Source organism: Anomaloglossus baeobatrachus, chromosome 2, assembly GCF_048569485.1.
Source record: "Anomaloglossus baeobatrachus isolate aAnoBae1 chromosome 2, aAnoBae1.hap1, whole genome shotgun sequence".
In the NCBI taxonomy this organism is placed as follows: Eukaryota; Metazoa; Chordata; class Amphibia; order Anura; family Aromobatidae; genus Anomaloglossus; species Anomaloglossus baeobatrachus.
Window position 1 is genome coordinate 385,133,634 of NC_134354.1, and position 26,820 is coordinate 385,160,453.

Consider the following 26,820-nt stretch of genomic DNA (forward strand, 5'->3'; position numbering starts at 1 on the left):
CACTTTTTTTCCATTTTTTTCTCCACTTTTTCTCCACTTTTTCTCCACTTTTTCTCCACTTTTTCTCCATTTTTTTCTCCACTTTTTCTCCACTTTTTCTCCACTTTTTCTCCACTTTTTCTCCACTTTTTTTTCCATTTTTTTCTCCACTTTTTCTCCACTTTTTCTCCATTTTTTTCTCCATTTTTTCTCCACTTTTTCTCCACTTTTTCTCCACTTTTTCTCTATTTTTTTCTCCACTTTTTCTCCACTTTTTCTCCACTTATTCTCCACTTTTTCTCCACTTTTTCTCCATTTTTTTCTCCATTTTTTCTCCACTTTTTCTCCACTTTTTCTCCATTTTTTTCTCCACTTTTTCTCCACTTTTTCTCCACTTATTCTCCACTTATTCTCCACTTTTTCTCCACTTTTTCTCCACTTTTTCTCCATTTTTTTCTCCATTTATTCTCCACTTTTTCTCCACTTTTTCTCCATTTTTTTCTCCACTTTTTCTCCACTTATTCTCCATTTTTTTCTCCACTATTTCTCCACTTTTTCTCCATTTTTTTCTCCACTTTTTCTCCACTTTTTCTCCACTTTTTTTTCCATTTTTTTCTCCACTTTTTCTCCACTTTTTCTCCACTTTTTCTCCATTTTTTTCTCCACTTTTTCTCCACTTTTTTTTCCATTTTTTTCTCCACTTTTTCTCCACTTTTTCTCCACTTTTTCTCCATTTTTTTCTCCACTTTTTCTCTACTTATTCTTCACTTTTTCTCCACTTTTTCTCCACTTTTTCTCCACTTTTTCTCCATTTTTTCTCCACTTTTTCTCCACTTTTTCTCCACTTTTTTTACTTTTTTTTCTCCACTTTTTCTCCATTTTTTTCTCCACTTTTTCTCCACTTTTTTTTCCATTTTTTTCTCCACTTTTTCTCCACTTTTTCTCCACTTTTTCTCCACTTTTTCTCCATTTTTTTCTCCACTTTTTCTCTACTTATTCTTCACTTTTTCTCCACTTTTTCTCCACTTTTTCTCCATTTTTTCTCCACTTTTTCTCCACTTTTTCTCCACTTTTTCTCCACTTTTTCTCCAATTTTTTTACTTTTTTTTCTCCACTTTTTCTCCATTTTTTCTCCACTTTTTCTCCACTTTTTCTCCACTTTTTCTCCACTTTTTCTCCATTTTTTTCTCCACTTTTTCTCCACTTATTCTCCACTTATTCTCCACTTTTTCTCCACTTATTCTCCATTTTTTTCTCCACTTTTTCTCCACTTTTTCTCCACTTTTTTTCCATTTTTTTCTCCACTTTTTCTCCACTTTTTCTCCATTTTTTTTCTCCACTTTTTCTCCACTTCTTCTCCACTTTTTCTCCATTTTTTTCTCCACTTTTTCTCCACTTTTTTTCCATTTTTTTCTCCACTTTTTCTCCACTTTTTCTCCACTTATTCTCCACTTTTTCTCCACTTTTTCTCCATTTTTTTCTACATTTTTTCTCCACTTTTTCTCCACTTTTTCTCCATTTTTTTCTCCACTTTTTCTCCACTTTTTCTCCACTTTTTCTCCACTTTTTCTCCATTTTTTTCTCCACTTTTTCTCCACTTTTTTTCCATTTTTTTCTCCACTTTTTCTCCACTTTTTCTCCACTTTTTCTCCACTTTTTCTCCATTTTTTTCTCCACTTTTTCTTCACTTATTCTCCACTTTTTCTCCACTTATTCTCCATTTTTTCTCCACTTTTTCTCCACTTTTTTTCCACTTTTTCTCCACTTTTTTTCCATTTTTTTCTCCACTTTTTCTCCACTTTTTCTCCACTTTTTCTCCACTTTTTCTCCCTTTTTTTCTCCACTTTTTCTCCACTTTTTCTCCACCTTTTTCTCCAATTATTCTCCATTTTTTTTCTCCACTTTTTGTCCACTTTTTGTCCACTTTTTCTCCACTTTTTCTCTGCTTTTTCTCCATTTTTTTCTCCACTTTTTCTCCAATTTTTCTCCATTTTTTCTCCACTTTTTCTCCACTTTTTCTCCACTTTTTCTCCACTTTTTCTCAATTTTTTTTCTCCACTTTTTCTCCACTTTTTTTCCATTTTTTTCTCCACTTTTTCTCCACTTTTTCTCCACTTTTTCTCCACTTATTCTCCACTTTTTCTCCACTTTTTCTCCATTTTTTTCTACATTTTTTCTCCATTTTTTCTCTACTTTTTCTCCATTTTTTTCTCCACTTTTTCTCCATTTTTTTCTCCACTTTTTCTCCACTTTTTTTCCATTTTTTTCTCCACTTTTTCTCCACTTTTTCTCCACTTTTTCTCCACTTTTTCTCCATTTTTTTTCTCCACTTTTTCTCCACTTTTGCTCCACTTTTTCTCCATTTTTTCTCCACTTTTTCTCCACTTTTTTCCACTTTTTTTCCATTTTTTTTCTCCACTTTTTCTCCACTGTTTCTCCATTTTTTTCTCCACTTTTTCTCCACTTTTTCTCCACTTTTTTTCCATTTTTTTCTCCACTTTTTCTCCACTTTTTCTCCACTTATTCTCAACTTTTTCTCCACTTTTTCTCCATTTTTTTCTACATTTTTTCTCCATTTTTTCTCTACTTTTTCTCCATTTTTTTCTCCACTTTTTCTCCACTTATTCTCCACTTTTTCTCCACTTATTCTCCATTTTTTTTCTCCACTTTTTCTCCACTTTTTCTCCATTTTTTTCTCCACTTTTTCTCCACTTTTTCTCCATTTTTTTCTCCACTTTTTCTCCACTTTTTTTCCATTTTTTTCTCCACTTTTTCTCCACTTTTTCTCCACTTATTCTCCACTTTTTCTCCACTTTTTCTCCATTTTTTTCTACATTTTTTCTCCACTTTTTCTCCACTTTTTCTCCATTTTTTTCTCCACTTTTTCTCCACTTTTTCTCCACTTTTTCTCCACTTTTTCTCCATTTTTTTCTCCACTTTTTCTCCACTTTTTTTCCATTTTTTTCTCCACTTTTTCTCCACTTTTTCTCCACTTTTTCTCCACTTTTTCTCCATTTTTTTCTCCACTTTTTCTCCACTTATTCTCCACTTTTTCTCCACTTATTCTCCATTTTTTCTCCACTTTTTCTCCACTTTTTTTCCACTTTTTCTCCACTTTTTTTCCATTTTTTTCTCCACTTTTTCTCCACTTTTTCTCCACTTTTTCTCCACTTTTTCTCCCTTTTTTTCTCCACTTTTTCTCCACTTTTTCTCCACCTTTTTCTCCAATTATTCTCCATTTTTTTTCTCCACTTTTTGTCCACTTTTTGTCCACTTTTTCTCCACTTTTTCTCTGCTTTTTCTCCATTTTTTTCTCCACTTTTTCTCCACTTTTTCTCCATTTTTTCTCCACTTTTTCTCCACTTTTTCTCCACTTTTTTTCCATTTTTTATCTCCACTTTTTTCCATTTTTTTCTCCACTTTTTCTCCACTTTTTCTCCACTTTTTCTCAATTTTTTTTCTCCACTTTTTCTCCACTTTTTTTCCATTTTTTTCTCCACTTTTTCTCCACTTTTTCTCCACTTTTTCTCCACTTATTCTCCACTTTTTCTCCACTTTTTCTCCATTTTTTTCTACATTTTTTCTCCATTTTTTCTCTACTTTTTCTCCATTTTTTTCTCCACTTTTTCTCCACTTATTCTCCACTTTTTCTCCACTTATTCTCCATTTTTTTTCTCCACTTTTTCTCCACTTTTGCTCCACTTTTTCTCCATTTTTTCTCCACTTTTTCTCCACTTTTTTCCACTTTTTTTCCATTTTTTTTCTCCACTTTTTCTCCACTGTTTCTCCATTTTTTTCTCCACTTTTTCTCCACTTTTTCTCCACTTATGGAGAAAAAGTGGAGAAAAAGTGGACAAAAAGTGGAGAAAAAGTGGAGAAAAAAATGGAGAAAAAGTGGAGAATTTTTTTCTCCACTTTTTCTCCATTTTTTCTCCATTTTTTTCTCCAATTTTTCTCCACTTTTTTTCCATTTTTTTCTCCACTTTTTCTCCCCTTTTTCTCCACTTTTTCTCCACTTTTTCTCCATTTTTTTCTCCACTTTTTCTCCACTTTTTTTCCATTTTTTTCTCCACTTTTTCTCCACTTTTTCTCCACTTTTTCTCCACTTTTTCTCCACTTTTTCTCCACTTATTCTCCACTTTTTCTCCACTTTTTCTCCATTTTTTTCTCCATTTTTTCTCCACTTTTTCTCCACTTTTTCTCCATTTTTTTCTCCACTTTTTCTCCACTTATTCTCCACTTATTCTCCACTTATTCTCCACTTTTTCTCCACTTTTTCTCCACTTTTTCTCCATTTTTTTCTCCATTTATTCTCCACTTTTTCTCCACTTTTTCTCCATTTTTTTCTCCACTTTTTCTCCACTTTTTCTCCATTTTTTTTTCTCCACTATTTCTCCACTTTTTCTCCATTTTTTTCTCCACTTTTTCTCCACTTTTTCTCCACTTTTTTTCCATTTTTTTCTCCACTTTTTCTCCACTTTTTCTCCACTTTTTCTCCACTTTTTCTCCATTTTTTTCTCCACTTTTTCTCCACTTTTTCTCCACTTTTTCTCCACTTTTTTTACTTTTTTTTCTCCACTTTTTCTCCATTTTTTTCTCCACTTTTTCTCCACTTTTTTTTCCATTTTTTTCTCCACTTTTTCTCCACTTTTTCTCCACTTTTTCTCCACTTTTTCTCCATTTTTTTCTCCACTTTTTCTCTACTTATTCTTCACTTTTTCTCCACTTTTTCTCCACTTTTTCTCCATTTTTTCTCCACTTTTTCTCCACTTTTTCTCCACTTTTTCTCCACTTTTTCTCCAATTTTTTTACTTTTTTTTCTCCACTTTTTCTCCATTTTTTCTCCACTTTTTCTCCACTTTTTCTCCACTTTTTCTCCACTTTTTCTCCATTTTTTTCTCCACTTTTTCTCCACTTATTCTCCACTTATTCTCCACTTTTTCTCCACTTATTCTCCATTTTTTTCTCCACTTTTTCTCCACTTTTTCTCCACTTTTTTTCCATTTTTTTCTCCACTTTTTCTCCACTTTTTCTCCATTTTTTTTCTCCACTTTTTCTCCACTTCTTCTCCACTTTTTCTCCATTTTTTTCTCCACTTTTTCTCCACTTTTTTTCCATTTTTTTCTCCACTTTTTCTCCACTTTTTCTCCACTTATTCTCCACTTTTTCTCCACTTTTTCTCCATTTTTTTCTACATTTTTTCTCCACTTTTTCTCCACTTTTTCTCCATTTTTTTCTCCACTTTTTCTCCACTTTTTCTCCACTTTTTCTCCACTTTTTCTCCATTTTTTTCTCCACTTTTTCTCCACTTTTTTTCCATTTTTTTCTCCACTTTTTCTCCACTTTTTCTCCACTTTTTCTCCACTTTTTCTCCATTTTTTTCTCCACTTTTTCTTCACTTATTCTCCACTTTTTCTCCACTTATTCTCCATTTTTTCTCCACTTTTTCTCCACTTTTTTTCCACTTTTTCTCCACTTTTTTTCCATTTTTTTCTCCACTTTTTCTCCACTTTTTCTCCACTTTTTCTCCACTTTTTCTCCCTTTTTTTCTCCACTTTTTCTCCACTTTTTCTCCACCTTTTTCTCCAATTATTCTCCATTTTTTTTCTCCACTTTTTGTCCACTTTTTGTCCACTTTTTCTCCACTTTTTCTCTGCTTTTTCTCCATTTTTTTCTCCACTTTTTCTCCAATTTTTCTCCATTTTTTCTCCACTTTTTCTCCACTTTTTCTCCACTTTTTCTCCACTTTTTCTCAATTTTTTTTCTCCACTTTTTCTCCACTTTTTTTCCATTTTTTTCTCCACTTTTTCTCCACTTTTTCTCCACTTTTTCTCCACTTATTCTCCACTTTTTCTCCACTTTTTCTCCATTTTTTTCTACATTTTTTCTCCATTTTTTCTCTACTTTTTCTCCATTTTTTTCTCCACTTTTTCTCCATTTTTTTCTCCACTTTTTCTCCACTTTTTTTCCATTTTTTTCTCCACTTTTTCTCCACTTTTTCTCCACTTTTTCTCCACTTTTTCTCCATTTTTTTCTCCACTTTTTCTCCACTTTTGCTCCACTTTTTCTCCATTTTTTCTCCACTTTTTCTCCACTTTTTTCCACTTTTTTTCCATTTTTTTTCTCCACTTTTTCTCCACTGTTTCTCCATTTTTTTCTCCACTTTTTCTCCACTTTTTCTCCACTTTTTTTCCATTTTTTTCTCCACTTTTTCTCCACTTTTTCTCCACTTATTCTCAACTTTTTCTCCACTTTTTCTCCATTTTTTTCTACATTTTTTCTCCATTTTTTCTCTACTTTTTCTCCATTTTTTTCTCCACTTTTTCTCCACTTATTCTCCACTTTTTCTCCACTTATTCTCCATTTTTTTTCTCCACTTTTTCTCCACTTTTTCTCCATTTTTTTCTCCACTTTTTCTCCACTTTTTCTCCATTTTTTTCTCCACTTTTTCTCCACTTTTTTTCCATTTTTTTCTCCACTTTTTCTCCACTTTTTCTCCACTTATTCTCCACTTTTTCTCCACTTTTTCTCCATTTTTTTCTACATTTTTTCTCCACTTTTTCTCCACTTTTTCTCCATTTTTTTCTCCACTTTTTCTCCACTTTTTCTCCACTTTTTCTCCACTTTTTCTCCATTTTTTTCTCCACTTTTTCTCCACTTTTTTTCCATTTTTTTCTCCACTTTTTCTCCACTTTTTCTCCACTTTTTCTCCACTTTTTCTCCATTTTTTTCTCCACTTTTTCTCCACTTATTCTCCACTTTTTCTCCACTTATTCTCCATTTTTTCTCCACTTTTTCTCCACTTTTTTTCCACTTTTTCTCCACTTTTTTTCCATTTTTTTCTCCACTTTTTCTCCACTTTTTCTCCACTTTTTCTCCACTTTTTCTCCCTTTTTTTCTCCACTTTTTCTCCACTTTTTCTCCACCTTTTTCTCCAATTATTCTCCATTTTTTTTCTCCACTTTTTGTCCACTTTTTGTCCACTTTTTCTCCACTTTTTCTCTGCTTTTTCTCCATTTTTTTCTCCACTTTTTCTCCACTTTTTCTCCATTTTTTCTCCACTTTTTCTCCACTTTTTCTCCACTTTTTTTCCATTTTTTATCTCCACTTTTTTCCATTTTTTTCTCCACTTTTTCTCCACTTTTTCTCCACTTTTTCTCAATTTTTTTTCTCCACTTTTTCTCCACTTTTTTTCCATTTTTTTCTCCACTTTTTCTCCACTTTTTCTCCACTTTTTCTCCACTTATTCTCCACTTTTTCTCCACTTTTTCTCCATTTTTTTCTACATTTTTTCTCCATTTTTTCTCTACTTTTTCTCCATTTTTTTCTCCACTTTTTCTCCACTTATTCTCCACTTTTTCTCCACTTATTCTCCATTTTTTTTCTCCACTTTTTCTCCACTTTTGCTCCACTTTTTCTCCATTTTTTCTCCACTTTTTCTCCACTTTTTTCCACTTTTTTTCCATTTTTTTTCTCCACTTTTTCTCCACTGTTTCTCCATTTTTTTCTCCACTTTTTCTCCACTTTTTCTCCACTTATGGAGAAAAAGTGGAGAAAAAGTGGACAAAAAGTGGAGAAAAAGTGGAGAAAAAAATGGAGAAAAAGTGGAGAATTTTTTTCTCCACTTTTTCTCCACTTTTTCTCCATTTTTTCTCCACTTATTCTCCACTTTTTTTCCATTTTTTTTCTCCATTTTTTCTCCACTTTTTCTCCACTTTTTCTCCACTTTTTCTCCATTTTTTTCTCCACTTTTTCTCCACTTTTTTTCCATTTTTTTCTCCACTTTTTCTCCATTTTTTCTCCACTTTTTCTCCACTTTTTCTCCACTTTTTTTCCATCTTTTTCTCCACTTTTTCTCCACTTTTTCTCCACTTTTTCTCCACTTTTTCTCCATTTTTTTTCTCCACTTTTTCTCCACTTTTGCTCCACTTTTTCTCCATTTTTTCTCCACTTTTTCTCCACTTTTTTTCCATTTTTTTTCTCCACTTTTTCTCCACTGTTTCTCCATTTTTTTCTCCACTTTTTCTCCACTTTTTCTCCACTTATGGAGAAAAAGTGGACAAAAAGTGGAGAAAAAGTGGAGAAAAAAATGGAGAAAAAGTGGAGAATTTTTTTCTCCACTTTTTCTCCATTTTTTCTCCACTTATTCTCCAATTTTTTTCCATTTTTTTTCTCCATTTTTTCTCCACTTTTTCTCCACTTTTTCTCCATTTTTTCTCCATTTTTTTCTCCACTTTTTCTCCACTTTTTTTCCATTTTTTTCTCCACTTTTTCTCCACTTTTTCTCCACTTTTTCTCCACTTATTCTCCACTTTTTCTCCACTTTTTCTCCATTTTTTTCTCCATTTTTTCTCCACTTTTTCTCCACTTTTTCTCCATTTTTTTCTCCACTTTTTCTCCACTTATTCTCCACTTATTCTCCACTTTTTCTCCACTTTTTATCCACTTTTTCTCCACTTTTTCTCCATTTATTCTCCACTTTTTCTCCACTCTTTCTCCATTTTTTTCTCCACTTTTTCTCCACTTATTCTCCATTTTTTTTTCTCCACTATTTCTCCACTTTTTCTCCATTTTTTTCTCCACTTTTTCTCCACTTTTTCTCCACTTTTTTTCCATTTTTTTCTCCACTTTTTCTCCACTTTTTCTCCATTTTTTCTCCACTTTTTCTCCACTTTTTCTCCACTTTTTCTCCACTTTTTTTCCATTTTTTTCTCCACTTTTTCTCCACTTTTTCTCCATTTTTTTTCTCCATTTTTTTCTCCACTTTTTCTCCACTTTTTCTCCACTTTTTCTCCATTTTTTTCTCCACTTTTTCTCCACTTTTTCTCCACTCATTCTCCACTTTTTCTCCACTTTTTCTCCATTTTTTTCTCCATTTTTTCTCCACTTTTTCTCCACTTTTTCTCCATTTTTTTCTCCACTTTTTCTCCACTTATTCTCCACTTATTCTCCACTTTTTCTCCACTTTTTCTCCACTTATTCTCCACTTTTTCTCCACTTTTTCTCCATTTTTTTCTCCACTTTTTCTCCACTTATTCTCCACTTTTTCTCCACTTATTCTCCATTTTTTCTCCACTTTTTCTCCACTTTTTTTCCACTTTTTCTCCACTTTTTTTCCATTTTTTTCTCCACTTTTTCTCCACTTTTTCTCCACTTTTTCTCCACTTTTTCTCCCTTTTTTTCTCCACTTTTTCTCCACTTTTTCTCCACCTTTTTCTCCAATTATTCTCCATTTTTTTTCTCCACTTTTTGTCCACTTTTTGTCCACTTTTTCTCCACTTTTTCTCTGCTTTTTCTCCATTTTTTTCTCCACTTTTTCTCCACTTTTTCTCCATTTTTTCTCCACTTTTTCTCCACTTTTTCTCCACTTTTTTTCCATTTTTTTTCTCCACTTTTTCTCCATTTTTTTCTCCACTTTTTCTCCACTTTTTCTCCACTTTTTCTCAATTTTTTTTCTCCACTTTTTCTCCACTTTTTTTCCATTTTTTTCTCCACTTTTTCTCCACTTTTTCTCCACTTTTTCTCCACTTATTCTCCACTTTTTCTCCACTTTTTCTCCATTTTTTTCTACATTTTTTCTCCATTTTTTCTCTACTTTTTCTCCATTTTTTTCTCCACTTTTTCTCCACTTATTCTCCACTTTTTCTCCACTTATTCTCCATTTTTTTTCTCCACTTTTTCTCCACTTTTGCTCCACTTTTTCTCCATTTTTTCTCCACTTTTTCTCCACTTTTTTCCACTTTTTTTCCATTTTTTTTCTCCACTTTTTCTCCACTGTTTCTCCATTTTTTTCTCCACTTTTTCTCCACTTTTTCTCCACTTATGGAGAAAAAGTGGAGAAAAAGTGGACAAAAAGTGGAGAAAAAGTGGAGAAAAAAATGGAGAAAAAGTGGAGAATTTTTTTCTCCACTTATTCTCCACTTTTTTTCCATTTTTTTTCTCCATTTTTTCTCCACTTTTTCTCCACTTTTTCTCCACTTTTTCTCCATTTTTTTCTCCACTTTTTCTCCACTTTTTTTCCATTTTTTTCTCCACTTTTTCTCCATTTTTTCTCCACTTTTTCTCCACTTTTTCTCCACTTTTTTTCCATCTTTTTCTCCACTTTTTCTCCACTTTTTCTCCACTTTTTCTCCACTTTTTCTCCATTTTTTTTCTCCACTTTTTCTCCACTTTTGCTCCACTTTTTCTCCATTTTTTCTCCACTTTTTCTCCACTTTTTTTCCATTTTTTTTCTCCACTTTTTCTCCACTGTTTCTCCATTTTTTTCTCCACTTTTTCTCCACTTTTTCTCCACTTATGGAGAAAAAGTGGACAAAAAGTGGAGAAAAAGTGGAGAAAAAAATGGAGAAAAAGTGGAGAATTTTTTTCTCCACTTTTTCTCCATTTTTTCTCCACTTATTCTCCAATTTTTTTCCATTTTTTTTCTCCATTTTTTCTCCACTTTTTCTCCACTTTTTCTCCACTTTTTCTCCATTTTTTTCTCCACTTTTTCTCCACTTTTTTTCCATTTTTTTCTCCACTTTTTCTCCACTTTTTCTCCACTTTTTCTCCACTTATTCTCCACTTTTTCTCCACTTTTTCTCCATTTTTTTCTCCATTTTTTCTCCACTTTTTCTCCACTTTTTCTCCATTTTTTTCTCCACTTTTTCTCCACTTATTCTCCACTTATTCTCCACTTTTTCTCCACTTTTTATCCACTTTTTCTCCATTTTTTTCTCCATTTATTCTCCACTTTTTCTCCACTCTTTCTCCATTTTTTTCTCCACTTTTTCTCCACTTATTCTCCATTTTTTTTTCTCCACTATTTCTCCACTTTTTCTCCATTTTTTTCTCCACTTTTTCTCCACTTTTTCTCCACTTTTTTTCCATTTTTTTCTCCACTTTTTCTCCACTTTTTCTCCATTTTTTCTCCACTTTTTCTCCACTTTTTCTCCACTTTTTCTCCACTTTTTTTCCATTTTTTTCTCCACTTTTTCTCCACTTTTTCTCCATTTTTTTTCTCCATTTTTTTCTCCACTTTTTCTCCACTTTTTCTCCACTTTTTCTCCATTTTTTTCTCCACTTTTTCTCCACTTTTTCTCCACTCATTCTCCACTTTTTCTCCACTTTTTCTCCATTTTTTTCTCCATTTTTTCTCCACTTTTTCTCCACTTTTTCTCCATTTTTTTCTCCACTTTTTCTCCACTTATTCTCCACTTATTCTCCACTTTTTCTCCACTTTTTCTCCACTTATTCTCCACTTTTTCTCCACTTTTTCTCCATTTTTTTTCTCCATTTTTTCTCCACTTTTTCTCCACTTTTTCTCCATTTTTTTCTCCACTTTTTCTCCACTTTTTCTCAATTTTTTTTCTCCACTTTTTCTCCACTTTTTTTCCATTTTTTTCTCCACTTTTTCTCCACTTTTTCTCCACTTTTTCTCCACTTATTCTCCACTTTTTCTCCACTTTTTCTCCATTTTTTTCTACATTTTTTCTCCATTTTTTCATTACTTTTTCTCCATTTTTTTCTCCACTTTTTCTCCACTTATTCTCCACTTTTTCTCCACTTATTCTCCATTTTTTTTCTCCACTTTTTCTCCACTTTTTCTCCACTTTTTCTCCATTTTTTTCTCCACTTTTTCTCCACTTTTTTTCCATTTTTTTCTCCACTTTTTCTCCACTTTTTCTCCACTTTTTCTCCACTTTTTCTCCATTTTTTTTCTCCATTTTTTCTCCAGTTTTTCTCCACTTTTTCTCCACTTTTTATCCATTTTTTTCTCCACTTTTTCTCCACTTATTCTCCACTTTTTCTCCACTTTTTCTCCATTTTTTTCTCCATTTTTTCTCCACTTTTTCTCCACTTATTCTCCACTTTTTCTCCACTTTTTCTTCACTTTTTCTCCATTTTTTCTCCATTTTTTTCTCCACTTTTTCTCCACTTTTTTTTCCATTTTTTTCTCCACTTTTTCTCCCCTTTTTCTCCACTTTTTCTCCACTTTTTCTACACTTTTTCTCCATTTTTTTCTCCAATTTTTCTCCACTTTTTTTCCATTTTTTTCTCCACTTATTCTCCACTTTTTCTCCACTTTTTCTCCATTTTTTCTCCATTTATTCTCCACTTTTTCTCCACTTTTTCTCCATTTTTTTCTCCACTTTTTCTCCACTTATTCTCCATTTTTTTTTCTCCACTATTTCTCCACTTTTTCTCCATTTTTTTCTCCACTTTTTCTCCACTTTTTCTCCACTTTTTTTCCATTTTTTTCTCCACTTTTTCTCCACTTTTTCTCCACTTTTTCTCCACTTTTTCTCCATTTTTTTCTCCACTTTTTCTCCACTTTTTCTCAATTTTTTTTCTCCACTTTTTCTCCACTTTTTTTCCATTTTTTTCTCCACTTTTTCTCCACTTTTTCTCCACTTTTTCTCCACTTATTCTCCACTTTTTCTCCACTTTTTCTCCATTTTTTTCTACATTTTTTCTCCATTTTTTCTCTACTTTTTCTCCATTTTTTTCTCCACTTTTTCTCCACTTATTCTCCACTTTTTCTCCACTTATTCTCCATTTTTTTCTCCACTTTTTCTCCACTTTTTCTCCACTTTTTCTCCATTTTTTTCTCCACTTTTTCTCCACTTTTTTTCCATTTTTTTCTCCACTTTTTCTCCACTTTTTCTCCACTTTTTCTCCATTTTTTTTCTCCATTTTTTCTCCACTTTTTCTCCACTTTTTCTCCACTTTTTCTCCATTTTTTTCTCCACTTTTTCTCCACTTTTTCTCCACTTATTCTCCACTTTTTCTCCACTTTTTCTCCATTTTTTTCTCCATTTTTTCTCCACTTTTTCTCCACTTATTCTCCACTTTTTCTCCACTTTTTCTTCACTTTTTCTCCATTTTTTCTCCATTTTTTTCTCCACTTTTTCTCCACTTTTTTTTCCATTTTTTTCTCCACTTTTTCTCCCCTTTTTCTCCACTTTTTCTCCACTTTTTCTACACTTTTTCTCCATTTTTTTCTCCAATTTTTCTCCACTTTTTTTCCATTTTTTTCTCCACTTATTCTCCACTTATTCTCCACTTTTTCTCCACTTTTTCTACATTTTTTCTCCATTTATTCTCCACTTTTTCTCCACTTTTTCTCCATTTTTTCTCCACTTTTTCTCCACTTATTCTCCATTTTTTTTTCTCCACTATTTCTCCACTTTTTCTCCATTTTTTTCTCCACTTTTTCTCCACTTTTTCTCCACTTTTTTTCCATTTTTTTCTCCACTTATTCTCCACTTTTTCTCCACTTTTTCTCCACTTTTTCTCCATTTTTTTCTCCACTTTTTCTCCACTTATTCTCCACTTTTTCTCCACTTTTTCTCCACTTTTTCTCCATTTTTTCTCCACTTTTTCTCCACTTTTTCTCCACTTTTTCTCCACTTTTTTTCCATTTTTTTCTCCACTTTTTCTCCACTTTTTCTCCATTTTTTTTCTCCATTTTTTCTCCACTTTTTCTCCACTTTTTCTCCACTTTTTCTCCATTTTTTCTCCACTTTTTCTCCACTTTTTCTCCACTTTTTCTCCACTTTTTTTCCATTTTTTTCTCTACTTTTTCTCCACTTTTTCTCCATTTTTTTTCTCCATTTTTTCTCCACTTTTTCTCCACTTTTTCTCCACTTTTTCTCCATTTTTTTCTCCACTTTTTCTCCACTTTTTCTCCACTTATTCTCCACTTTTTCTCCACTTTTTCTCCATTTTTTTCTCCACTTATTCTCCACTTATTCTCCACTTATTCTCCACTTTTTCTCCACTTTTTCTCCACTTTTTCTCCATTTTTTTCTCCATTTATTCTCCACTTTTTCTCCACTTTTTCTCCATTTTTTTCTCCACTTTTTCTCCACTTATTCTCCATTTTTTTTCTCCACTATTTCTCCACTTTTTCTCCATTTTTTTCTCCACTTTTTCTCCACTTTTTCTCCACTTTTTCTCCATTTTTTTCTCCACTTTTTCTCCACTTATTCTCCACTTTTTCTCCACTTTTTCTCCACTTTTTCTCCATTTTTTCTCCACTTTTTCTCCACTTTTTCTCCACTTTTTTTCCATTTTTTTCTCCACTTTTTCTCCACTTTTTCTCCATTTTTTTTCTCCATTTTTTCTCCACTTTTTCTCCACTTTTTCTCCACTTTTTCTCCATTTTTTCTCCACTTTTTCTCCACTTTTTCTCCACTTTTTCTCCACTTTTTTTCCATTTTTTTCTCCACTTTTTCTCCACTTTTTCTCCATTTTTTTTCTCCATTTTTTCTCCACTTTTTCTCCACTTATTCTCCACTTTTTCTCCACTTTTTCTCCACTTTTTCTCCATTTTTTTCTCCATTTATTCTCCACTTTTTCTCCACTTTTTCTCCATTTTTTTCTCCACTTTTTCTCCACTTATTCTCCATTTTTTTTCTCCACTATTTCTCCACTTTTTCTCCATTTTTTTCTCCACTTTTTCTCCACTTTTTCTCCACTTTTTTTTCCATTTTTTTCTCCACTTTTTCTCCACTTTTTCTCCACTTTTTCTCCATTTTTTTCTCCACTTTTTCTCCACTTTTTTTTCCATTTTTTTCTCCACTTTTTCTCCACTTTTTCTCCACTTTTTCTCCACTTTTTCTCCATTTTTTTCTCCACTTTTTCTCCACTTATTCTCCACTTTTTCTCCACTTTTTCTCCACTTTTTCTACATTTTTTCTCCACTTTTTCTCCACTTTTTCTCCACTTTTTCTCCACTTTTTTTACTTTTTTTCTCCACTTTTTCTCCACTTTTTCGCCATTTTTTTTCTCCATTTTTTCTCCACTTTTTCTCCACTTTTTCTCCACTTTTTCTCCATTTTTTTCTCCACTTTTTCTCCACTTTTTCTCCACTTTTTTTCCACTTTTTCTCCATTTTTTCTCCACTTTTTTTCTATTTTTTTCTCCACTTTTTCTTCACTTATTCTCCACTTTTTCTCCACTTTTTCTCCATTTTTTTCTACATTTTTTCTCCACTTTTTCTCCACTTTTTCTCCATTTTTTTCTCCACTTTTTCTCCACTTTTTCTCCATTTTTTTCTCCACTTTTTCTCCACTTTTTCTCCACTTTTTTTCCATTTTTTTCTCCACTTTTTCTCCACTTTTTCTCCACTTTTTCTCCACTTTTTCTCCACTTTTTCTCCATTTTTTTCTCCACTTATTCTCCACTTTTTCTCCACTTATTCTCCACTTATTCTCCACTTTTTCTCCACTTATTCTCCACTTATTCTCCACTTTTTCTCCACTTTTTCTCCACTTTTTTTCCACTTTTTCTCCACTTTTTTTCCATTTTTTTCTCCACTTTTTCTCCACTTTTTCTCCACTTTTTCTCCACTTATTCTCCACTTTTTCTCCACTTTTTCTCCATTTTTTTCTACATTTTTTCTCCATTTTTTCTCTACTTTTTCTCCATTTTTTTCTCCACTTTTTCTCCACTTATTCTCCACTTTTTCTCCACTTATTCTCCATTTTTTTTCTCCACTTTTTCTCCACTTTTTCTCCACTTTTTCTCCATTTTTTTCTCCACTTTTTCTCCACTTTTTCTCCACTTTTTTTCCATTTTTTTCTCCACTTTTTCTCCACTTTTTCTCCACTTTTTCTCCACTTTTTCTCCACTTTTTCTCCACTTTTTCTCCATTTTTTTTCTCCATTTTTTCTCCACTTTTTCTCCACTTTTTCTCCACTTTTTCTCCATTTTTTTCTCCACTTTTTCTCCACTTTTTCTCCACTTATTCTCCATTTTTTTCTCCACTTTTTCTCCACTTTTTGTCCATTTTTTTCTCCACTTTTTCTCCACTTTTTCTCCACTTTTTTTCCATTTTTTTCTCCACTTTTTCTCCACTTTTTCTCCACTTATTCTCCACTTATTCTCCACTTTTTCTCCACTTTTTCTCCACTTTTTCTCCATTCTTTTTCTATGGTCGGTCTACCCATTAGCTCTGCCATGCACACTGTAGCTCTACACCTACTGCACATGTTACTTTATGATTGACATCTCTTTCGTACCAGAGCTGTCTAAGTCTACTCTGACCCCATATTTGTCATTACTATATTGTCCTTGTACTGTATTATGACATTTGTATCATGTGTTTCATTTCTTGCTGTGTTGCAACTTTTTTGCTGCATCCCAATTGTACCTCTACATTGTTCGAGTTTATGTTATTGTTCTCTCACTCTTATGTGATACTGATTATTGTCATTTTTCATGATTACATGCAGATAAGTCCAATCTGACGAAGGCTCAGGCCGAAACATCATTTGTAACTTGTTTTGGACAAAAACATATATGCTTATGAAAACATTTTTTTTCTTAATACGGACCAATAAAGAGTGATTTTGCATTTCTATCCGTTGTGACTTACTGACTTAGTCTGGGAGATTTAGAGTGCCGAGGTTACTCACTAATTTTATCTATTATTACCTCTGAGCACCTATATACCAGTGAGCAGAGCTTCCTCTACAGTAGTTCTCATGATTAGGCATGCACTTACCTCATGAGCAGGGCATTGCAGCTTTGGTAGCAACCATTACGACATGTACTCTGCTGCTGTGGACCCGAGAAGAGTGAGTGCAGATTCATTGCACCCACACTCCTCACATGAAGGGTCCGCACTCCTAGAAAATGGGGGATACGTTCCCTGAGTGTCTCCCCCCCATATTCTAGACGGTCCAGAGTCGTCGTGGGACCCCTTTATTTTTTTTCTTACAATAAATTGGTGAAAGAGGAAATGTTTTGGGGACTGTTTTTTCAAATAAATTTCTTTTGTCGATTTTTTTTTTTTTTTTGTTAGCACTGACAGTTTATGATGTTGAGTATCTAATAGACGCCATGACATCACAAACTGCTGGGCTTGATCTCAGGTTACTTTACAGCTAGTATCAACCCGATTTATTACCCCGTTTGCCACTGCACCAGGGCACGGGATGAGCTGGGGTGAAGCGCCAGGATTGGCGCATCTAGTGGATGCACCACGTCTGGGGTGCCTGCGGCCTGCTATTTTTAGACTGTGAAGGCCCAATAACTATGGACCTTCCCACCCTGAGAATACCAGACCACAGTTGTCCGCTTTACCTTGGCTGGTGATCCAATTTGGGGGGGACCCTACTTTTATTGTGTAATTATTAATATTTATACAATAATTATAAAAAAGAGCCTGAGGGGACCTCCACATTGGATCCCAAACCACGGTAAAGCTGCCAGCTGTGGTTTTCAGGCTACAGCCGTCTGCTTTACCCTAGCTGGCTATCAAAAATGGGGGGACCCAACGTCATTTTTTTTTTTAACAATTTTTTAAAGAGAAAAAAATTAATGGGCTTCCCTGTATTTTGATTGCCAACCAAGGTAACGGCAGGCAGATGGGGGTGGCAACCCATAGCTGTCTGCTTTATCTGCGCTGAGAATCAAAAATACCGCGGAGCGCTACGTCATTTTTTTAAAGATTTATTTTTACAGCACTGTGATGTCCAGCAATCAAAATACAGGGAAGCCCATTTTATTTTTAGTTATTTAAATAAATAATTAAAAAAAATATATATGGGCTCCCGCTGCATTTTTTGTATTGCTAGCTAAGGGTAATCCAAGCAGCTACTGGCTGCTAACTCCCACTGCTTGGTGTTACCTTCACTGGCAATGAAAAATCCAGGGAAGCATTTTTTATTTTTTTTGCCAAAAAACTACAAAAAAAGGACGTGAGCTTCGCCATATTTTTGTATGCTAGCCAGGTATAGCAGGCAGGTGCTGGAAGAGTTGGATACAGCGCGAGAATATGGCGCTTCTATGAAAATGCCATTTTCTGAGGCCGCTGCAGACTGCAATTCGCAGCAGTGGGGCCCAGAAAGCTCAGGCCAACCTGTGCTGCGGATTCCAATCCCCAGCTGCCTAGTTGTACCTGGCTGGACACAAAAATGGGGCGAAGCCTACGTCATTTGTTTTCTAATTATTTCATGAAATTCATGAAATAATAAAAAAAGGGCTTCCCTTTATTTTTGGTTCCCAGCCAGGTACAAATAGGCAACTGGGGGTTGGGGGCAGCCGTACCTGCCTGCTGTACCTGGCTAGCATACAAAAATATGGCGAAGCCCACATAATTTTTTCAGGGGGCAAAAAACTTCTGCATACAGTCCTGGATGGAGTATGCTGAGCCTTGTAGTTCTGCAGCTGCTGTCTATCTGTATGGAAAAGAGCAGACAGCAGCTGCAGAACTACAAGGCTCAGCATACTCCATCCAGGACTGTATGCAGAATTTTTTTGCCCACCAAAAAAATGACGTGGACTTCGCCATATTTTTGTATGCTAGCCAGGTACAGCAGGCAGCCACGGGCTGCCTCCAACCCCCAGTTGCCTATTTGTACCCGGCTGGGAACCAAAAATATAGGGAAGCCCGTTTTTTTTAATTATTTCACTTATTTCATGAAATAATTAAAAAACAAATGACGTGGGCTTCGCCCCATTTTTGTGTCCAGCCGGGTAAAACTAGGCAGCTGGGGATTGGAATCCGCAGCACAGGTTAGCCCAAGGTTTGTGGGCGCCTCTGCTGCGGATTTCAGTCCGCAGCCGTCCCAGAAAATGGCGCTCTCATAGAAGCGCCATCATCTGGCGCTGTATCCAACTCTTCCAACAGTCCTGGAGCCGGGTGGCTTGTTGCGTAATCATGAGCTAATACTGGCTTTGTTTTACTAGCCAGTATTAAGCCAGAGATTCTTAATGTCAGGCACGTTTGACCCGGCCATTAAGAATCTCCAATAAGGGATTAAAAAAAACACCACACAGAGAAAAAATACTTTAATAGAAATAAATACACAGACACATTAGAGACTCCATCTTTATTACCCCCTGTCAGCCCTCCACGATCCTGCTCTTCTGTCTTCTTTCTTTCTAGTGTAGTAGTAGTGACGATTGTAGTGAGGATGAGGTTCCCCAGCCCATCATGGGCTGAGGCATCTCATCCTCACTACAATCCTCACTAGTGTAGTAGTAGTGACGATTGTAGTGAGGATGAGGTTCACCAGCCCATCATGGGCTGGGGAACCTCATCCTCAGTACAATCCTCACTACAATCGGGAAGCAGCATGCAGCCTTCACTCCGTGAGTGATCACTGCTGGCTGTCAGCGGTAACAGCGGTAACGCTGACAGACGTGTTACCATAGCAACGGTGCTCTCGGAGCCGCGGTTAGCGGTGACGTCACCGCTAACTGCGTTGCTATGGCAACGGTGATCTCCGTTAATGACCGGTGTGTCAGCCGGTCCCTAACGGAACAGGGAGTCGACCGTGTGCTAGAGCATGTCGCCGGTACACGGCGATACACATATGGGCACCGTGTACCGGAGAGATGCACTCGCAGGTCCTACATGACGTGTCATAGTCATGTGACCAGTCTGTAGCCAATGAGATAATAGCCACGTGACTGGTCACATGGCTATTTTGACGTCACGATAGGTCCTGCATCTCTGCTGGCAGTGCAGGTCACTGGGAGGATTCAGCGATCATCGGATGGAATAGAGGCAGGAGACAGAGTGCAGAAGGGATCGCGAGGACCGGTAAGTGTTATGGCAATGTTTATTAACTGTTTGTGTACATTTATAATGCATTTTTATATGTTTGTGATTGCCTCCCATTATAGCCTATACGTTCGAGTTCGGTTCGTCGAACGTTCGACGAACCGAACTCGAACGGGACCCCCGTTCGGCGAACCGACCTCGAGCCGAACCGGGACCGGTTCGCTCATCTCTAGTGCTGACAGATAAGCGCACGCGTCTGTCCAGTGACAATGTGGACAGACTGACGTTCATCAAAATGAACAAGTCATGGATCCAGAAGGAATTTACTACCCCTGTGTCATCCTGGGGAGAGTAAATGCTTGTGGATTTGGAATGTGCTTGATGCAAATCAAAACATCCTGTTTGCAACTAGGGCACAACTGCTGCCACTGAAGGGGTGGGTGTGTGTGGGGCCCAATTTTTGGAAAAAAGGGAGACTCCGCTTGGAGTAACCCTTGCTTGCTGTGTTTTTAAAAGAAGCCAAGATGAACAGAGCTGGAATCAGGAAAGACTTTGCTACCTACCCCGGTGTCATCCTGGGGACGGATAAGAATGGCGTATTTTTGAATGTGCTTGATGCAAACCTAGCTGTGAATTGTACAACTGGGGCACAACTGCTGCCACTGAAGGGGTGGGTGTGTGTGGGGCCCAATTTTTGGAAAAAAGGGAGACTCCGCTTGGAGTAACCCTTGCTTGCTGTGTTTTTAAAAGAAGCCAAGATGAACAGAGCTGGGATCAGGAAAGACTTTGCTACCTACTCCGGTGTCATCCTGGGGACGGATAAGAATGGCGTATTTTTGAATGTGCTTGATGCAAATCTAGCTGTGAATTGTACAACTGGGGCACAACTGCTGCCACTTAAGGGGTGGGTGTGTGTGGGGCCCAATTTTTGGAAAAAAGGGAGACTCCGCTTGGAGTAACCCTTGCTTGCTGTGTTTTTAAAAGAAGCCAAGATGAACAGAGCTGGGATCAGGAAAGACTTTGCTACCTACCCTGGTGTCATCCTGTGGACGGTTAATTATGGCGTATTTTTGAATGTGCTTGATGCAAATCTAGCTGTGAATTGTACAACTGGGGCACAACTGCTGCCACTGAAGGGGTGGGTGTGTGTGGGGCCCAATTTTTGGAAAAAAGGGAGACTCCGCTTGGAGTAACCCTTGCTTGCTGTGTTTTTAAAAGAAGCCAAGATGAACAGAGCTGGGATCAGGAAAGACTTTGCTACCTACCCCGGTGTCATCCTGGGGACGGATAAGAATGGCGTATTTTTGAATGTGCTTGATGCAAATCTAGCTGTGAAGTGTACAACTGGGGCACAACTGCTGCCACTGAAGGGGTGGGTGTGTGTGGGGCCCAATTTTTGGAAAAAAGGGAGACTCCGCTTGGAGTAACCCTTGCTTGCTGTGTTTTTAAAAGAAGCCAAGATGAACAGAGCTGGGATCAGGAAAGACTTTGCTACCTACCCCGGTGTCATCCTGGGGACGGATAAGAATGGTGTATTTTTGAATGTGCTTGATGCAAATCTAGCTGTGAATTGTACAACTGGGGCACAACTGCTGCCACTGAAGGGGTGGGTGTGTGTGGGGCCCAATTTTTGGAAAAAAAGGGAGACTACGCTTGGAGTCACCTTGCGGTGTTTTACATGATTTTAGAAGGGCGTGCCATGCCTATATCTGTGTGTCCTCCTCTTTTTCCTTGTCCAGAAGTTTTGTTTTCGCATGAGTATATGTCCTTGTCACTTTCCCATGTGTTTGTGTTGTGTTGTGAGTTGTTTGTCACCCTTTGGACACCTTTGAAGGTGTTTTCTAGATGTTTTTATGTGTTTGTGATTGCCTGCCATTGTTTCCTATGCAGTTCGAGTTCGGTTCGTCGAACGTTCGACGAGCCGAACTCGAACGGGACCTCCGTTCGGCGAACCGACCTTGAGCCGAACCGGGGCCGGTTCGCTCATCTCTAATAAGGATACGGACTGCAGCCGAAGCTGTAAGGTATAAGAACGCTACCCTGCCGGTAGCGCTCACCTAGCATAGACAGAGAGATGCCTAGAGGAAAGTGCACAGAGCGTCTACTCTCATGCATGAACCAAGAGGACTGAGCGCCGTGCAGCGTGCGTCAGGGTGTTATATAGACTCTGTGCCTCATCCAAGATGGAGGACACCAGAGCCAATCAGCTGCCAGAACGACAGGAATGACGTCACGCTGGCCTATCACCGAGCAAAGCGTCACAAGCACATGACCAGCGACCAATCGGCATAGAAGGTGTCAGAGACATGTGACCAAGTGTCACAAGCACATGACCAGCGGTCAATCGGCATAGAAGGTGTCAGAGACATGTGACCTCGTGTCAGCGATGATGTCACCCGCACATGTGCAATGGCTCCAAGATAGGACTTAGGGGCACTTTGCACACTGCGACATCGCAGGCCGATGCTGCGATGCCGAGTGTGATAGTGCCCGCCCCCGTCGCAGCAGCGATATGTGGTGATAGCTGGCGTAGCGAAAGTTATCGCTACGCCAGCTTCACACACACACTCACCTGCCGTGCGACGTCCCTGTGGCCGGCGACCCGCCTCCTTGTTAAGGGGGCGGGTCGTGCGGCGTCACTGCGACGTCACACGGCAGGCGGCCAATCAGAGCGGAGGGGCGGAGATGAGCAGGATGTCAACATCCTGCCCACCTCCTTCCTTCCGCATATCCTACGGAAGCTGCAGTGAGGCCGGTAGGAGACGTTCCTTGCTCCTGCGACTTCACACACAGCGATGTGTGCAGCCGCAGGAGCGAGGAACAACATCGGACCGTCGCGTCAGCGTAATCATGGATTACGCCGACGCTGTACCGATGATACGATTATGACGCTTTTGCGCTCGTTAATCGTATCATCCAGCCTTTACACACTGCGATGTCGCATGCGATGCCGGAAGTGCGTCATTTTCAATTTGACCCCACCGACATCGCACCTGCGATGTCGCAGTGTGCAAAGTGCCCCTTAGTCTCCAGCGCTTGCACATGTGCAGTAGCAAGAAGTCTGGACATAGTCTCCAGTGCTCGCACATGTGCAGTAGCAAGAAATCTGGACATAGACTCCAGTGCCACAGCAACCGTAACAGCCCCACTCCATACTTGGCCTATTCAAGTGTATACAGTCTAATAGGAGGTGCCCAGAGAAAAAGTAGCTATGCAGCAGAGAATCATTGGAGGGAACCAGGACACCATCTCAGATGGTCACTGTGGTATATATTGAGATTGGCATCATAGCGACAGTTAAATGGGGATATAGCCAAAAAATACAGAGAATGACAGCGGCATATCTACAACGTCATAAGGGGACTTTAACATATGATCTTTGGTAGGCTCTGCAGCGCCCAAGCGAACGCCCGGCGAGCGCCACATCACCGCAAACACGTCCAGCCGCACCCATGGGGACAAAGGTTCCCACACAGGTGGCCAGGAAGGACGAGTCAGCAGCGACCCAGGGCAGCCAGGGCGAGCGCATGCGGTCGTTCCATGCGTTTCCAAAGTAGTCCATTAGATGGGAGGCTTCTTTAAGTCCATATATAGATGGTATAGTGGGTCAGGTATACGACATGAATATAGGAGCAAGGCTATAGAAAGAAGAAAGATTAAAAGCAATTAAAAACAAAAAACAAAACCAATTTGGTGGAGAGCACAGAGGACGCAAAACTAGGACATAAAAATATATATATATATATGTATCATCACCCCACAGTCAGATGGCAATATGGCTGCTAAATATAAGCTACTACAGGAAGGATACAAAACTTAAGCATTCATTTAGCCCATAGGGCTGTAAAGTCTTCCAGGCCCATATCCACTCTGTTTCACGTTGTGCGAGGAGGCGACTAGTGTTGCCACCCCGAACCCCTGTGACAATCTGATCTATCCCGCGTACCCTCAATAAAGTGTAATCACAGTTGTGGTATTTTTTGAAATGCCTGGGAATTGTTTTCAGGCCTTCAATGTCCTCCTCATCCCTGGCGCCCTGAATATCCCGAATAGAGATGAGCGAAACGGTCACGGTTCGGCTCGAGGTCGGCTCGACGAACGGGGGTCCCGTTCGAGTTCGGTTCGTCGAGCGTTCGACGAACCGAACTCGAACGTATAGGCTAGAATGGGAGGCAATCACAAACACATAAAAATGCATGATAAATGTACACAAACAGTTAATAAACATTGCCATAACACTTACCGGTCCTCGCGATCCCTTCTGCACTCTGTCTCCTGCCGCTATTCCATCCGATGATCGCTGAATCCTCCTGGTGACGGTACTGCCAGCAGAGATGCAGGACCTATCGTGACGTCAAAATAGCCATGTGACCAGTCACGTGGCTATTATCTCATTGGCTACAGACTGGTCACATGACTATGACACGTCATGTAGGACCTGCGAGTGCATCTCTCCGGTACACGGTGCACATATGTGTATCGCCGTGTACCGGCGACATGCTCTAGCACACGGTCGACTCCCTGTTCCGTTAGGGACCGGCTGACACAGCCGGTCATTAACGGAGATCACCATTGCCATAGCAACGCAGTTAGCGGTGATGTCACCGCTAACCGCGGCTCCGAGAGCACCGTTGCTATGGTAACGCGTCTGTCAGCGTTACCGCTGTTATCGCTGACAGCCAGCAGTGATCACTCACGGAGTGAAGGCTGCACGCTGCTTCCCGATTGTAGTGAGGATTGTAGTGAGGATGGAGGTTCCCCAGCCCCAAGTGATGAGCTGGTGAATCTCATCCTTCCTCACTACAATCGTCACTACTACTACACTAGTGAGGATTGTAGTGAGGATGGAGGTTCCCCAGCCCCAAGTGATGAACTGGTGAATCTCATCCTTCCTCACTACAATCGTCACTACTACTACACTAGTGAGGATTGTAGTGAGGATGGAGGTTCCCCAGCCCCAAGTGATGGGCTGGTGAATCTCATCCTTCCTCACTACAATCATTACTACTACTACACTAGAAAGAAAGAAGACAGAAGAGCAGGATCGTCGAGGGCTGACAGGGGGTAATAAAGATGGAGTCTCTAATGTGTCTGTGTATTTATTTCTATTAAAGTATTTTTTCTCTGTGTGGTGTCTTTTTTTTAACCCTTTGTTGGAGATTCTTAATGGCCGGGTCAAACGTGCCTGACATTAAGATTCTCTGGCTTAATACTGGCTGGTAAAACAAAGCCAGTATTAACTCATGATTACCCAACAAGCCACCCGGCTCCAGGGCTGTTGGAAGAGTTGGATACAGCGCCAGATAATGGCGCTTCTATGAGAGCGCCATTTTCTGGGACGGCTGCGGACTGAAATCCGCAGCAGAGGCGCCCACAAACCTCGGGCTAACCTGTGCTGCGGATTCCAATCCCCAGCTGCCTAGTTGTACCCGGCTGGACACAAAAATAGGGCGAAGCCCACGTCATTTGTTTTTTAATTATTTCATGAAATAAGTGAAATAATTAAAAAAAACGGGCTTCCCTATATTTTTGGTTCCCAGCCGGGTACAAATAGGCAACTGGGGGTTGGAGGCAGCCCGTGGCTGCCAGCTGTACCTGGCTAGCATACAAAAATATGGCGAAGCCCACGTCATTTTTTTGGTGGGCAAAAAACTTCTGCATACAGTCCTGGATGGAGTATGCTGAGCCTTGTAGTTCTGCAGCTGCTGTCTGCTCTTCTCCATACAGACAGACAGCAGCTGCAGAACTACAAGGCTCAGCATACTCCATCCAGGACTGTATGCAGAAGTTTTTTGCCCCCTGAAAAAATTATGTGGGCTTCGCCATATTTTTGTATGCTAGCCAGGTACAGCAGGCAGGTACGGCTGCCCCCAACCCCCAGTTGCCTATTTGTACCCGTCTGGGAACCAAAAATAAAGGGAAGCCCTTTTTTTATTATTTCATGAATTTCATGAAATAATTAGAAAACAAATGACGTAGGCTTTGCCCCATTTTTGTGTCCAGCCAGGTACAACTATGCAGCTGGCGATTGGAATCCGCAGCACAGGTTGGCCTGAGCTTTCTGGGCCCCACTGCTGCGAATTGCAGTCTGCAGCGGCCTCAGAAAATGGCATTTTCATAGAAGCGCCATCTTCTGGCGCTGTATCCAACTCTTCCAGCACCTGCCTGCTATACCTGGCTAGCATACAAAAATATGGCGAAGCTCACGTCCTTTTTTTGTAGTTTTTTGGCAAAAAAAATAAAAAATGCTTCCCTGGATTTTCCATTGCCAGTGAAGGTAACACCAAGCAGTGGGGGTTAGCAGCCAGTAGCTGCTTGGATTACCCTTAGCTAGCAATACAAAAAATGCAGCGGGAGCCCATATATATTTTTTTTAATTATTTATTTAAATAACTAAAAATAAAATGGGCTTCCCTGTATTTTGATTGCTGGACATCACAGTGCTGTAAAAATAAATCTTTAAAAAAATGACGTAGCGCTCCGCGGTATTTTTGATTCTCAGCGCAGATAAAGCAGACAGCTATGGGTTGCCACCCCCATCTGCCTGCCGTTACCTTGGTTGGCAATCAAAATACAGGGAAGCCCATTAATTTTTTCTATTTAAAAAATAGTTAAAAAAAAAAAATTACGTTGGGTCCCCCCATTTTTGATAGCCAGCTAGGGTAAAGCAGACGGCTGTAGCCTGAAAACCACAGCTGGCAGCTTTACCGTGGTTGGGGATCCAATGTGGAGGTCCCCTCAGGCTCTTTTTTTATAATTATTTTATAAATATTAATAATTACACAATAAAATTAGGGTCCCCCCCAAATTAGATCACCAGCCAAGGTAAAGCGGACAGCTGTGGTCTGGTATTCTCAGGGTGGGAAGGTCCATAGTTATTGGGCCTTCACAGCCTAAAATAGCAGGCCGCAGGCACCCCAGACGTGGCGCATCCACTAGATGCGCCAATCCTGGCGCTTCACCCCAGCTCATCCCGTGCCCTGGTGCAGTAGCAAACGGGGTAATAAATCGGGTTGATACTAGCTGTAAAGTCACCTGAGATCAAGCCCAGCAGTTTGTGATGTCATGGCGTCTATTAGATACCCAACATCATAAACTGTCAGTACTAACAAAAACAAAAAATCGACAAAAGAAATTTATTTGAAAAAAGAGTCCCCAAAACATTTCCTCTTTCACCAATTTATTGTAAGAAAAAAAATAAAGGGGTCCCACGACGACTCTGGACCGTCTAGAATATGGGGGGGAGACACTCAGGGAACGTATCCCCCATTTTCTAGGAGTGCGGACCCTTCATGTGAGGAGTGTGGGTGCAATGAATCTGCACTCACTCTCCCCGGGTC